This window comes from Notamacropus eugenii, chromosome 2, assembly GCF_028372415.1.
Source record: "Notamacropus eugenii isolate mMacEug1 chromosome 2, mMacEug1.pri_v2, whole genome shotgun sequence".
NCBI lineage: Eukaryota > Metazoa > Chordata > Mammalia > Diprotodontia > Macropodidae > Notamacropus > Notamacropus eugenii.
This window is the reverse complement of record NC_092873.1, coordinates 449153327-449168925: the sequence shown is the minus strand read 5'-3', so window position 1 is coordinate 449168925 and position 15599 is coordinate 449153327. Positions and strand designations below refer to the sequence as shown.

The 15599-nt window shown below is 36.8% G+C and overlaps 1 long non-coding RNA gene across 1 annotated transcript in view; it reads right to left on the bottom strand.

The window, feature by feature from the left end:
• Positions 1–251: 251 nt before the first annotated feature.
• The window catches only part of LOC140529569 (uncharacterized), a 41303-nt gene continuing 25955 nt past the window's right edge, over positions 252–15599 (bottom strand). Inside the window, exons 4-6 of the long non-coding RNA XR_011975595.1 lie at positions 12846–13192; positions 6787–6892; positions 252–1292 (exon numbers count right to left, since the gene is read on the bottom strand). This is a non-coding gene — a long non-coding RNA (uncharacterized lncRNA). The remainder of the gene's footprint in view (positions 1293–6786; positions 6893–12845; positions 13193–15599) is intronic.

Below are 15599 nucleotides of genomic sequence, written 5' to 3'. Positions count from 1 at the left end.
AGTGGGAACACCTATAAGATCTCACCATTTATTAGTAATCCCTTCTCAATTTGAGCTCAGTATTAGAGCCCTTCCTTGCTTTATAGTAACAATAAGAGGACCATCTAATATTTTCTCTCATGCGATGGCTAGCGAAGAATTTATAATTTTAACATGTCAATGAGTAACTGCAGGAAGGAGTCTTTAAGGTAGAATTTTGCTCTACTGACAAATGCTTTTTTTATAGCTAATAAAACAGTAAACATTGTGAATCTTGTATTCTCTAATCTTTAATTAAATTGTGTGATGATAAAGATGTGATCTATTTTAGTATATCATTTATGACAGCCTATCTGTTTCCTTTTAATATTCTCTCATTAAAGCTGCCTTCAAACAATGTTTATATTGTTATCTTGACTGTCTTTTTTGGTAATGACAAGGGCCAAGATTTCCCCCACTATACACATCTTTGATATCTTTTCTTTTTTCCAGATATGTTGAGTATCAATCGTTGTGTGTATTGAAAATTGTGTTGCCTTTAGCATGAACCTCGCTAAATATTCTTCATCTAGTCTAGCTGCTATTCCAGTCTTAGCTTTCTTCAGTGTTGTTCCTACTGCCTCTAGGGGATATGTAGGGTTGTGCTGTTATAATCTACAGTCCATACTCCTTGATGATGAAGAGTTAGTTATTCATTTGTAATTGTCTTGCTCTCTTGCTTTCTTGGTCTCATTTAAATCTTCAACACTCTTTCATCTTTTGTCTGTTATCCTCCTTATCAGTCCATCCTTAAATGACCTGGGGATGACTTTCCTTAGTTGGATCTGTTTCCAAGTTTTCTCTAAACTGATTTCTCCTTCTATAAATGCTCATCTTCTGATGTAATATTGTTCAGAATCTTCAAGAATCCTTGTCCATAATACTTTATAGACAAATATGCAATTTAGACCACTTTTGACCTTGCATGCCATATTTCTTTTCCTGGCAAGTTGGTCAAGTGTTTGCTGCCTGCTGATTTTTAGGTTCCTTTGTTGCCATTCTAGCCGTTGATTTGTACCAGCTAAACATCTATACATAATTGCCTTAATCATCATCTTTTTCTCCATCAATTTTCCATTTTCATGGTCAATAACTATTTAAAAGAGATCAGAATGGAGTTGCTACAATTTACATCTCATATCTTTCTCATTTTTGTTCTTTCTTTCAGCTTTGTACTAATTTTGCTCTTTGCTCTTACAAATTGGTGGCTTGATGGTATACAGATGCAGCTAATTCAGGAATAATTTCCACATCAGTAACAAGCAATTTCTTACCTGTTAAAATATAATCAATTTCATTTTTATGTTATTCTATTCTTGCCACATTCAGCATCTTCCATTTCTTTTCTTAAAGTATTCATAATATAAAGGCATGAATTGGATCAGTAGTCCTTTATCATGATAATGAATTTGGCCTACTGGGTAGAGACAGTAACAGTGGGTCTTAGATGATTGCACTGTAGTTTTACTAAAAGGAGGCACTGAGCATTATGCTTAGCTCTCCAGCTAGGCTGTTAAGGGATTTTCCCTTCACCTTCTTTTTTCCCCTTTCTACTTTCTGTTCCCCAAGCTCTAGTTTCCTGCTTCTACCAGAGATTGATTTTATCTAGCAACAGGATTAAAAAGCATCCTATATCAAGGCTTTTATAGTAATTTTTATTTTTCCCTTAATCTTTGTCTTCTTCAACTAAAGATGTTGTTTCTAATATTTCCCTGTGTGCAAATCTAACTTCTATTCCTTTAATATGAAGAAATAACCTTTTTTTAAAGCTTCCCCCAAATCTCTTTATTGTTAAAAAGTTATTTCTCTATATTGATCCTCTGATTTCTTCAAGGATTCACTTTAAAACTTCATCTGTACTGTTTTCATTATTAAAAACATTTATTAAACATCTACTATGTTCAAGAAAGAGGCATTATGGTGTGGTAGATTGTGTCCAACCCAAGAGTCAGGAGTTCCTGGGCTGGCCTCTGACACTAGCTGACTGACCCAGGATAAATCATTCAGTTTCTATATTCCTTCAAGGAACTACCTGGGACATGTTAACTAAGTCAATGGTGTCAAACTGAAAAAGAAAGAAATCCCTGCCAGTCACATATTGACTTAGAGAGCCACAAATTAACATTATCTATGCTAGTATTGTATTTTTGTTTATTTTGTTATGCTTTTCCCAATTACATTTTAATTTGGTTTGGACACACTTGGTCTGGAAATGGGACACTTAAGCTCTTAGTCAAAGGGCATCCCAGGAATTCTCCATTCTGAGGAAATCACAGATCCTTCCCATATGTGGATATGATCAAAGCACTAAGGTAAGTGCATGAAGAACGTAGAATAAGGATAGATAAGGACTCAACCTGCATTGATAAAGGGGAATCACAGATGAGAAAACTCCCTCTACCAATGTAGGAGAACACCTTTCCCCCACAGAACTTAGTCTAGAATTGTCTATAATGCTGAGAAGTTAAGTGCCTTGCCCAGGTTCACATAGCTGGTATATACTAGTGGCAAAACTTGAATCTAGGCCTTATTGTCTCAAAGACCAATATTTTAACCCCTAATTAATACTGCCCGTGGGGAAGACACAAAAATAAATAAGACCCAATCCCTGTCTTAAGAACTTTATAATCCAATAGAGTTAGTAAGGCATGTATAGAAATTATAATATGATTTATCAATTACTGAGTACTTAGAGATAATTTCTTCATTCAATTAGTATTTTTTAACTTTGCCAGGCATTGTGTTAAGAACCAAGGATATAAAGTAAAAAAAAAAAAAAAAAGACAGTCCCTGCTGTCAAGTTATGTTGTATTGATCTAGCTCACTACTATAAGCTAAGTAATTGGCACCTAGCTATACCTACTTAATTTCAAACTTCTCCAATCTATCAAAAACAAGAGTTTATTATGTTTACTACGCCAGAAGATGCTAAATGCAAGGGATAAAAAAAGTGAAACAGTCCATGCCCTAAATGAGCTTATATTCTAATGGAGGAAAAAAAAAGCAGGTATATACAACACAGTCAAAACAGACAAAAAGTAACTTTGGAAAAGATGGCAATGGCTCCTGAGGAGACCAGGGAAAGCATCCTACAAAAGGTGATGCTTGAGCTGAGTCTAGAAGAAAATCAGGGATTCCAAGAAGTGGAGGCGAGAAGAGAAAGCATTCCAGGCATGGAAGACACTCAGCATCAAGGCCCAAGGACAGGAGATGGAACGTCATGTGTGAAGAAAGTCAAGTAGGCCAGCCAGTACGGCAGGACAGTATGGCATGTGGAGGAAAGGAATCGGTAAGAAGAACAGGGAGGACTCTCCATTTTCAGCAGGAGTAGGATGAAATATAATATAACCTAAGAAAGTTTTGAAAATTATATTACCATGTTGGAAAGTTATGCCCTCTAGGTATTGCTGTCCTTGGAAAGCTTTGAGCATTGACTACATCAATGTGATTTTTAAAAATCATAAAATAAACACTAACATGTCACGAAAAACAAAATTTTCTGACTTAAAAATGTGCAATTATTAAAAGTAATATTAAAAATATCCTAGCCTCCCCTTTGCATTGTGCCTTAGGCACTTCCCTTTTTTGATGATTCTAGTTTCCAGCTAATCATTTTGATATAACCAGTAGATACAGATATGCCTTACTAATTAGGTATTTTGCAAGGAGAATGGTATGTCACTTCCCTCAACATGTCCCTCCTTGTTTTTGTTGAGAGTGCTATCCTTATGGATTTCCAATCTAACATTATCTTTAATTTGTTACCACCTTTGACTCCTATGGGGAGTAGGTTATGTATGAAGGGGCAACATGACATATTGGACAGAGTACTGACTTTGGAGTGAGTAATATCATATAATATAGTATATCATATAATAATATAGTATATCATATAATAATATAGTTCTGCCTCTGACATTGTCATCATAGACAAATTACTTAAACTTTTAGTGTCCAAGCAACTCTACAATTGTAATTTGAATCAAAGTTGCCAATCTGTAAAAGGGGAGGGAATTTCTACACTGGAGCTCCCTTCCAGGAATGAATATACAATTGGCCCTGCAGCCATTATCCTCTGTAGCTTGTTGTGTAAGGTGTCACATTTTTTATGTATGGTATTTCATCTCTATCATCATATTCCCAAATCTCTACCTTATTGCCTTTTCACAGAAACTTCTGTATTATCTACTTAGACATCTCCCCTTACCCACTCAAAGGTCCATGCTAGTTGAATATATATATATATATGTGTGGTATACATACATGCATATACATATATATACATACATACACATATATACACATACACACATTTGGTATATGTGTATATATATACATATACATATATATATATATACATATATACGCACATGTACACACAAACATACACGCATCTGTCCAGAATAATCATCTAAAGTCTAGAAAATAAGATTCTGTTTAACATCCCAGTCATATTTGTCTCTTTCTTTCAGCTAACACCTCCTTTGGATGATTTTGAGACATTTCACCTGTTTGCCATTACATATAAGGGGTACCCATTTTTTTAAACCACATTTACTCCAAAAATTAACCAAAGATATATCTGCCCATGCCATAGACTGCTTCCAACATGCCACAAAAGCAAAATTTCACTATGATTTGCAACATTGAAATCTAAACAATGACAACACTGGAGTCTTGTGTCAGTATTTCTCTTTTGTTTTTTAAAATTATTCTTATTGGGAAACTGCTTTGAGGCCTGATCTAGATTTCTTCCAAGAGTTGGGCCTAAGGGTCTGTGCTAATTAGTGTGACTGCATTATGGATAATGGCTTAATCTCCTCTCTCTAGAGGGTCTTTTCATACCGTTTGTTGTCTTGATGTTGTCTCATGTGGAGCACGATAATTTTGCTTAAACTGAAGCATGTGGCAGTATTAAGACAACGTGGGGGGAAAATACAAACTGAAGGGATAATTTTCCTCCCTCTTTCCTCCCTATCATCTTCCTTCTCTGGAGCAGAGGGAAGAGCTAAGAAAGAATGAGAAGGAAAAGAGACAAAATGGGAGGGAGAGAGGGAGGAAACTCAGGGTGGAAGGACAATTTTATATTCACTTAGCAATAGAATGCAATGAAAAATTTCTAAAGTGACTTGTTCCTCAATACCTTATAACATTGATCTTTGCTTATTTTAACTTATGTGTAACTTCAATGTAGCTTTCAAATGTTTCAAGGGAATGTTACAACTGTTCCTGTTCTATTTCATTTGAGTTTGCTATTTTGGGTGACCCATTGACATGGGATTGTAATCCTTCCAGGGCTGCACAAAGAATAACCTCTATTCTATAAATTTACATTGCTGAGTAGTGGAAAGACTACTTGATTTGGAGTCAGGTAACCTGTTTGCATCTTAACTCTTCTACTTATTTCTTGCCTAACTTTGAAAAGACACAACTTCTTTGGGGATCATTTTCCTTATCTGTAAAATGAAGGGTTTGGACTAGATGATCTCTAAGTCTTTTTCAGTTCAAAAAACTGATTATTTTCACCTCTGTAGAATCTACTGGATTTCTCTCTCTCTCTCTCTCTCTCTCTCTCTCTCTCTCTCTCTCCCCCCCCATTCTCAGATGGGTTAAAATTTTCTTTCTTTAAAAGGTGCAAAAAAGCAATAAGGGAAAATACTATTCTGCATCTGATTTTCATTAGACAAAAGACACTTATTGCAGAAATGAAAATGATGAAATCTTTGTGGGGAAAGGGGGAAGAAGAATGATCACTCCATCTTAGAATTAGTGATAGAGAAAAAGAAGTTAGGAATAGTTTGATATTTATCCCATATTTTGAAAAGGCTTTATAAATATTCAGACAAAATGTACTTAGAATCCTATGGACTAAACTTATATAAAGACAAGTAACTTAGGATGGACAAGAAGCTTTTAATAATGAATAGCCTAAGATATAAAGAGAAATAATTCCATCAAGGAGGAAAGCACAAATTATCTAACAAAGAAGAGGGAGTTTGAGGCTATGAGGAGGAAGGAGCTGCTTGTCCTCCAAAGAGTACTGTGGGAGAACCATAGAAGCTATCAGGAGAGAAATTATTCAGTTTACCCAGTAAGCATTAGAGGAATAAGGGAAGAATGACAGGAGAAGATAAAGGCAAGGCAATAGGAATTTGCACTTATGATAACTAGGTACTGTGCTAAGAAGAGGAGATCAAAATACAGGCAAAAAGAAAGAGAGCTCCGAGGAACCTGTATTTTGATAGGGTAAGACAATGCTCAAAAGGGGGCTGAAAAAGGGGAAGGAGGAAAAAAGGTACTCAGGTGGAGCAAGGGGTGAAGTTGGAGAGTCAGAAGAATGAAGAATGGATGACCTGGATCTGTTTCTACAATGGAGGCCCCAGAAGGAATTCACCAATGGGAGAAGAGGGTTGGCATGGTAGAGAGATGATGTAGTATGAGAAGACTCCATCAGGTACCGAGGGAATCCCCAAGGCAAAAAAGATAGCTGACATATAGTGCCCAAGTCTACAGTGTCAGAGCTCAACTGGGAGAAGAATGAGCTATGACCAGACTGGGTTGGTCCTGAAAAAGGAGACCCAGGAAGGAACTCATTAATGGTGGAAGGAGACCATGTTTATAGAGGGTTGCACCAGTATTAAAAAGTCCTAGGACCTGGAGAAAGTACTGAGGTAAATGTAGTACAGAATACTGGTCTTTTCAGGACAATTATCTAAAACATAACAAAGAACCTTCCAAAACTAAACAAAATGGGTGAAAGTTACCTACTTCTACTACTCAGTTTCCTGCAGTGTCCCCTGATCTCCAGCTTCAGGTGAGAAGAAGAGCCAGATATTTTACTGACTGCATACCTTCCATCTTCTGTGTATGAATCCTGAGGGAAAATGGCAAAGGGCTTACTGAATGATTTCTACCTGCCCCTAAGTGACTTACTCCTACCATGACTTCCTACTGTGCCTCCCCCATTTTCAACCTCAGGTGAGGAGAGGAGCCAGAACTTCGTCTGACCATGTGCCTTCTATTTCCTGTTGCCTATGTTCTTGAGGAAAGGATGCAAAGGGTCAGTCTGGTCCTACTTCCATCTGTACCAGCACAAGGCAATTTCCATCTTCTACTACTAACCTGATATCTCAATCATGATGTGGAGAACCTCTGATTCTAGGAGGAACAACCTTCCCTTTGACCTTAGGCCTTCCATCTGCTGCTGCATATGTTCTTTGAGGAAAGAGCAAAGTAAATGGGGAGTGGGACTTCCTTTTTCATTCTATGCAGGCTCAGCTTCCATCTTCTGCTGCACCATTTTCTACCTAATCTTCAGTCTTTATATCAGCTACTCTTTGGAGGAAGATGACTAACCATCTGACCGTACAACTTCTATCTCATGCTGCAGTCTCTCCAGACCTCCCTCTATGGGGAAGAAGAGTGCCTTCTACTCAAGACTGAACATTCTCATACCCACTCATACCTTACACATTCCAGTGATTATCAAGTGCTATAGGACATCTTCCAAATGCTTATTCTAATCCTCCTAAACCAGGGGTGGAAAACTTGAGGTCTCAAGGCCAAATTTGGCCCTCTGGGTCCTCAGGTGCAGCCCTTTGACTAAATTCAAACTTTGCAGAGCAAATTCCTTTAATAAAAGGATTTGTTTCATAAAACTTGGGCTCCATGAAAAGGCCATACCCAAGGACCTAGGAGGCCACGTGTGGCCTCCAGGCTGCAGATTCCCCACCCTGTCCTAAACCAGCTCACTTCAAAGTTCCAATCAAAGTTCCCTTTCGCTGAACGCTCTGGCAAAAACCAAACAAAACAAATAAAGCACTTCCTTTCATCCAAAGTCTTTTCTTATCCTATTTCTTTCATCTTCTAGCTATCACTGAAATCTGTTTTTCTCCTGATAATATAGTCTCCCAGGTCTTCCATTCTAATACTGCCTACATCTTGACTCATAGCTCTTACCTCAATGGTTTAGGTGGGACATTGGTCTCATTTAGGTCAAAATAAGGCAAACTGAGGTACAACATTCTGAAGATGATCAATTTATTAGTAAAGTGTAAATTTACCAATAAACAGGATCTCAGCTTCCTTAGTAAAGCTAAGATCTGGAGGTGGGGAATAATGATCCTTTTTATAGTTTTTAGGGAAGTGCAGATCAAGGGACAGAACTTTGTTGGCAGGGAATAAATTATGATTGGTTAAAAGAGCTCAACATCATAAATGGAAAAATCAATATGATAGGTTACAGAGCTGAGATCACTGTGTACAAACATGCCCATGTCTCTCTCATCCTCAAAAAAAACTCACTTGATCCTTCCATTCCCACTAACTTTGGTTGTATATCTCTTCTGCCCTTTGTGGTTAAATTCTTTGATAAAGCTTTTAATAAGAACTTCCACTTTCTCTCCATTCACTTTCTTTTTAACCCCTAACGATCTGGCTTTAGACCTCATCGTTCCACTGAAACTACTCTTTCCAAAGTTGCCAGTGATCTCTTAAGTGACTCAATCCTCTTTCTCCTTGAACTTTCTTTAGTGTTTGACTCTGTTGATGACCCTCTCCTCTTTGATACTCTCTTCTCTCTAAGTTTTTGAGATATCATTCTTTCATAGTTCTCCTGCTATTTATCTGACTACTCCTCATTCTCCTTTGCTAGATTCTCATCCAGATCATGCCCCTCTAACTATAAATTCAGAACCACTGAATTCTGTCCTGAGCCCTCTTTTCTTCTCCCTTTACAACTACTTGGTGATCTCATCAGTTGAACTCCCATGGATTTAATTACCAACTTTCTGCTGATGATTCCAAATCATAGATATATATATATATATATGTATACACACACACATACTTGAATAAGCAAACAGAACAGTTGCTTTCTGCAGATGATATGATGGTTCAATTAGAGAACCCTAGAGAATCAACTAAAAACTGAAGTTGTAGGGTACAGGATACAATTACATAAATCATCAGCATGCTGAAGAGGCTATGAGGAAAGAGAAAATTATACACTGTTGGCCGAGTTGTGAGTAGGTCTAGCTGCCCTGGAAGAAAAAATGGACTGTGTCCAGAGAGCCATTAAACTGTGCTTATCCTTTTACCCAGCAATGTCACTACTTGTTGTATAACCCAAACAGGTCAAAGATAGAGAAGAGGTCCTTCTTCCTCTCTGAAGAATGACTGAACAAATGATGACATGTGCATGTGATGAGACACTACTCTGCTGTTAGAAATGATGAAGGGTTGATTTCAGAGAAGCCTGAGAAGACATGAACTGATGCAGAATGAAATGAGCATATAAACAGGAGAACAATTTATATTATAACATTTTACCATAACTTTTAAAGACTTAGGAACATTGACTAACATAACAACATAATATTTGCAGATGACTTATGAAGAAATATACTGCTCACCTCCTGCTAGAGAAGTGATGACATGCACACTGAGACACCTTATTTTTGGACATGGCCAATGGGGGAATTTGTTGTGTTCATGTATATGTGATTGTAACAGAGTTTTTTTTTTTTTAATCTTTCTTTCTAAAGCTAAGGGACTGGGGTGGGGGGGGGAGAGACAGTGAAGTACACTTTATTCATTGAAAAAATAAATTTACTAATAAAAATAAGTGCACAGTGCAATATTAAATGTTACATGGATAAAGATGTAGTTGGCATCACCTGGGGAAGATGATACTAACCTGGGGAAGTAAACTAACATGCTAGCCAAAACACTTTTGATAGGCTAGAGAACTTAGTCAAATAAAATAAAAATTTCTTAAGCATAAATGTAAAATACTTACTCTTGGGAACTTCAGAAATATAAGATGGGGAAGGAGTCTTTAGATAGTAGTTTGTCTGAAAAAAGTCTTGTTTTAGTAGACTGTGAGGTTAATATGATCCAGTAGGGTCATGTGACAGCCAAAAAAGACAATACAATCTTGGGCTGTATGAAGAAAGACTTAGCTTCCGGGAATGGAATCAAATGCCATATGGAATTCATATGCCATTATTTGTTCTGTATTCTATCCTCAGACCTCATCTGGAGCATCTTGATCAGTTTTAAGTACCATAGTTTAAGAATAATGATAAACTGAGAAATTTCCAGAGAAGGGAACCAGTATGGTACAAAATGTTAATTCCAAGAATGTTAATTCCAGGAATGTAAATTCCTATATGAACATCAGTTAAAGGAACATGGAGAGGAGAAGATGGGTTGGAATATAACAGCTGTTTTCAAGCATTTGAAGGTCTGTTATGTGGAAAACAGGTTAAATTTGTTTTGTTTCAACCCAGGAACTTGCAAGATGGAACTTCCAGAATCAAATTAAACTTGATTTCTGGGAAAACTTCTTAATTGTCTGAGCTCTTTAAAACTGGAATGGGTTGGCTTGGGAGCTAGTGGGTTCCCCAATCTTATAGCTTTTCTTTTCTTTTGGAACTTTTTAAGCAAAGGTTGGATTTGTAGGGTATATTGTAGTGCAGAATCCATTCATATGAATTGGTCTAGGTGACTACTGAGGCCCCTTGCAGCTCTCAAATTCTATGATTCTAAGACCAGTGAGGATGTATAGTGAGTCGACTTATATTTTTAAAACATATTTTCACAAGATAATAGCAAGGGTAGGTAACAAAAGAGGAATACAAAATCATTGGGCATTATTGTAAAAATATTGTCAAGAGTATAAAACTCTGAATGAGCTTACTGGAAAGGAAAGCTGAGAAAAACAAAAAGGACTTTTGTTATACTGGAAAAAAAAGAAGATCAAAGAAGATATAGGATTACTACTCAGGGTGGATGGGATGACAATCAGACATCATTTAATCTGACTAATTTATTTCATGGATAAGTAAACTGAGACCTATAAAAAATGACTTTCCTAAGTCCATACAGGTAGTAAGTAGCAGGGATGTGATTGAAATTTACATCCTCTGACTTCAGATCCAGGAAGCTTTCCTACAACACTATAGTTTGTAAAAATTTAGAAGGGGAAGGGGTGATCTTCAAGGGACATCAGAGAACCTTGTTTTCTTTTTTTATGAACAAGATAGAGGAATGTGGCTAGATGATTACACAGTTCACTGACTTGAATGAGAGCTTAAAGGACATGCTTGTTACATTTATAAGTGACGCAAATTTGCAAAGTATTGTGAACAGGCTGATTGACAGAATTTTTGTCCAAATGGTTGTCAATAGCTTGGAGTACTGGGTTAATAAAAGTTTGTTTAATTTAAAAATTAAAATTTGCTCTGCTTCATAGTTGAGTTTCAGTTGAGGAGAGTCAAAATAATATAATTATTTCAAGAAATCTTAAATTAACCCAACACCGAAATAAAAAGAAAACCAATGCAAGAGGACAAGAAACCTAAAAGAACTGAAGTAAATTAGATTTATGGGGCACATTGTAGTTGTCTTTAAGTATTTTAAGAGCTAGCACCCAGAAACGGATTAGATTTTGTCCATTTAGACTGAGAAGCCTGAATGAAGAACAATGAGTAGAAGTTGCAGAAGAGCAAATTTGTGCTTGATGTGGGGAGGGGGGACAATTTATTGCTCTCTGAAAGTATGGGTCTACCTCAATGGAGGTCTTCAAGGAAACTCTGGATGACCATTTGTTGAATGTATTGTGGTTTTCAAGTATGAAAAATTGGGTAGCCATTGTGTTTCCTTTCAACTTTGATTGTATGATTCTGAAACCTCTAAAAACACCTTGCTATTTATAAGAAATAATGATAAACACTTTGAGCACCTGGTTTTCACTGCTCTCATGATGTCAAGAGATGATGGATTTGAATAGAATGGAATTAATCAACCAAGTAGTTACTAATGACATTTGCTCAGAGTTAATTTATGTAGTTATTTGGTTCAGCGGAAAGAGTGATGAATGTGGAATCAGAAGACCTTGGTTTAAATACTAGGGCCACTACTTAATATCTGTGGGACCTTGGGCAAGTCACTTAAACTTTCCCAAACCTAAATTCCTTCTCTATAAAATTAGGGGGTATGGCTAACTGGTGTCAGATATCTTTTCCACCTCCAAAACTATTGTTCTAAGGATTACAATATGTTCTTTAAATTTTTTTTCTTGTTCTTTATGGAATTTTTCCATAGTCTTTATGTTGAAAAATAAGTTAATTTTTGTTTTATTTTATATATATATATATTTCATTATGTAAAAGGGTGGGTGAGTGTGGAATGGTGCAGTACTTCATTTTTTATATAACTCCTTCTGGAGCCATTTACCCAACTAATATTTACGATGGCAGGGTGGAGCCCCAAAAGTCAATGCCTATCTTTCCCCTTGGGGCTTGAGGTATTGAGGGTTCTAGTCCTGTTGCACTTCAGTCCCTAATGGTGTACTCCCTGTTGTCAATCAAAATCAACTGAGTTACATTATGGGGGACTTAATACTTTTAAGTTTTTAAGGGCCAGACCCTCAGAGAGGGATAAGATTTATTCTACTTAGACTTAGAGGACTAAATGAGAAACAATGGATAGAAGTTGAAAAGAAGCAAATGTAGGCCTGAATGTCAAAGGGAAAAAAACCCCCCACAACCTTTCCTAATAATTTAGAGCTGTTTCAGATTATATGGGCTTCCTTAGATGTGGTTGATTCCCTTAAGGGGAGTTCTTCTAGTATTTATAGAATTTTTCCATAGTCTTTATGTTGGGGTTTCCTGTAAAGGTATAGATAGAACAGTAGTTATAAATATTCCTCCTCGAACCTGATACCGTACTCTCCCATTACATACACAAGATTCCTTGAGAGATTGGGCTCAAAGTATGGTGGTAAGTCACTTGCATAGAGAACATACATGACGAAAGGATACCTCTTGATTCCTAGAACGGGAAGTCCTTTTCTCCCTTCATGAAATCTTCATGAGGTTCCTCTGAGATGTTATTCTCTTCTGGACTCCAAGGATCAGAACTTTTCTAAAGTTTGTACCCAGCACTTCTTTCTGTCATAAGGGGTCACAATCCATGAAACTTCCCCTGTCCTCTGGTTGTTGTCTTTCCACAGCTGCCTACAGGTGTATTCTTTGTTGTCAGTAATTTCCACTCTGGTGGCCACTGTTACTGACTCTGTCCACTGGTGGGACCTTTGGATGGATTCTCCGGATCTCTTGAACTTACAAAATTGCTTCCTGGAAGATTCTACCTCAGGATGCTTGTTAGCCTAAAATCATGGAAGAATAAACATGAAAGAATGTGCTCATAGACACATGATATCTAGGTGGAAGATAGAACAATTTCCCATTGGGAAGCTCACAGCAGTACTTGCCTCATTTACTGGTAGGGAGTAAAAGACACTGAGAGGTCATCAAGTTGTCCCTTTTGTATGCTCACTATGACCTAGCAGTTTTTGAGTCAATGGCTCTTGTGGTTCCAGAACCAATTAGATTTTTTCCCATCACCACATATTACCACCTTTTCAGCCTTACACATCTGGAAACAGGATTACAAAGTTCCATCTGATGGATTGCAACCAGATAGATAATATCTGCATCTATGCTGTATAACCCACCAGGAAGGCAAATCCAAGTATGCTCTGGGCACTGGGACGTCATTGGCAAGTTTCCCCATTGCACCTAACTTTTTCTCTTGTTGTTAACAACACGCATTGAACACTTGCTATATATATGTTACTGTGCTTAGCATACATAATGAATGCTTTAGCTGCTATATCTGTTATAGCATCTAAAGGAAGTGACTAGAAAGCAAAGTAGTGGGAGGAAGCAAACCAGCTTTATCAGATATGCATCAAAACCCTAACTTCCTAACTGTGATGTAAATGTCCCACTTGGTCAAAATCTCATACTATTCTGCAAATGAATGGCTTCCTTGAATAAACCACAAATGAAGGTCAATGCCTCTAAAAGCTCTTGGGCAGAAGGACTCAATTGTTTCTTTTCCTTTATATTTATAATGCCTTTTTTCAGTTTTTTTGTATCAATACACAATTGTAGATGGAGATTACATTCTTATTTCACTTCTACTATATGGTTAGAATGTTTAATAGTAATAAAAATAATAATGGTAATAAAATGACAAATTTAAAATGGATTGTCTGGATGTTCATGAGAGAGATGTAATGGTGCTTTTTTTGTCTTGGATTATACTACTTGACTCATATCCACATTTACTGGAGTTTCTCAAAAGCCTCAAGAATGTGATTCACAGGTTATGATTCTTAAGATTCTCATCAACCTTGTTTAAATGTCATCTACAGAACCAGTTGTTAGAGATCATAATACAATAATGGGAAGATAAGAACTTTAATAATTCAATTGCATTTGTCAATTGCTGTTTATTGGTGCAGACCAGTGCACAGTGCCATAAGAAGTGACACTGATTGGTAAATGGAAAGGCGGAAAGAAGAGAACAAAGATTCAAGGATGTTAGACCATACTTTGATGATATTATGAAATAGAATCTGATTCCTGTTATATTTTTTATCTTGACTAGTTTATTAAAACCTTCGACGATATATTTAGCTGGAAGGAAAGATCGTTGATTAAAATGAGTTTACTAGCATTTTTAAATCTGTCTTTTAAAAATAATAATTATAAGCATAAACCTAGAGTTTGGGGTCCAAAGGTAATCTAATTCAGAGGTGTCAGACTTGAAGTCCATAGGTTGCAAATCCACCAGCTTAAAATGTAATTAGGAAATTTTTAAACAAAAAAAATATAGGTATATGTAGAAATAATATATGTTATCATTTATAATGTAATATAATATAGATAATGTTAATTTGTGTATTTCAAAATCAATATGTGGTCCACAGGGTCATATAGCCAGTGTCTGAGGCTCTTTTTGAACTCAGGTCTTCCCAACCCAAAGTTCAGCACTCTATACACTGCACCCCACTTAGCTGCTTCTTAGTTACTATTGCTCTATTAATATAGTTTATGATTGTCTAAGTTTGTCTGCCATGTCACAGTACTAGATCCTACAAGTTGTTTAAAACCAGGTAGATAGTCTTCACATGGACTTCTGTGTGTCCACTTCTTACCTACCTCATATTTCTGCATTGAGTTTTTTGGTCTTACATATCCTATTGGGCAGCTGGGTGGCACAGTAGATAGAGTGCTGGCCTGGAGTCAGGAGGACCTGAGTTCAAATATGACCTCAGAGTTTACTAGCTCTGTGATCCTGGGCAAGTCACTTAACCCTGTAGGCCTCAGTTTCTTCATCTGTAAAATGAGCTGGAGAACGAAATGGTCAACCACTCTAGTATCTTTGCCAAGAAAACCCCAAATGGGATCACAAAGAGTCAGACATGACTGAAACAACCAAACAACAAATTCTTTGGGACCTTAATTCTTGCTAGGGTATTAGATGATAATGATTATTAAGGCTTAAAGTATTCTCATTCTCTGGAATATTTGCATTTTATTGGTTGAGACTTAATGACTAAAAAGCCTTTACTTTAAAGAAACCAATTTTTAATGATCAGATTTTAGACTGCCGAAGGAAATACTTTAAGGGCATGGAGATGCTCAGTAAATCCTTCCTCAGACACTTACTTAGCTATATGACCCTGGCAAGTCACTTACCCTCTCTCAGTCTCAGTTTCCTCA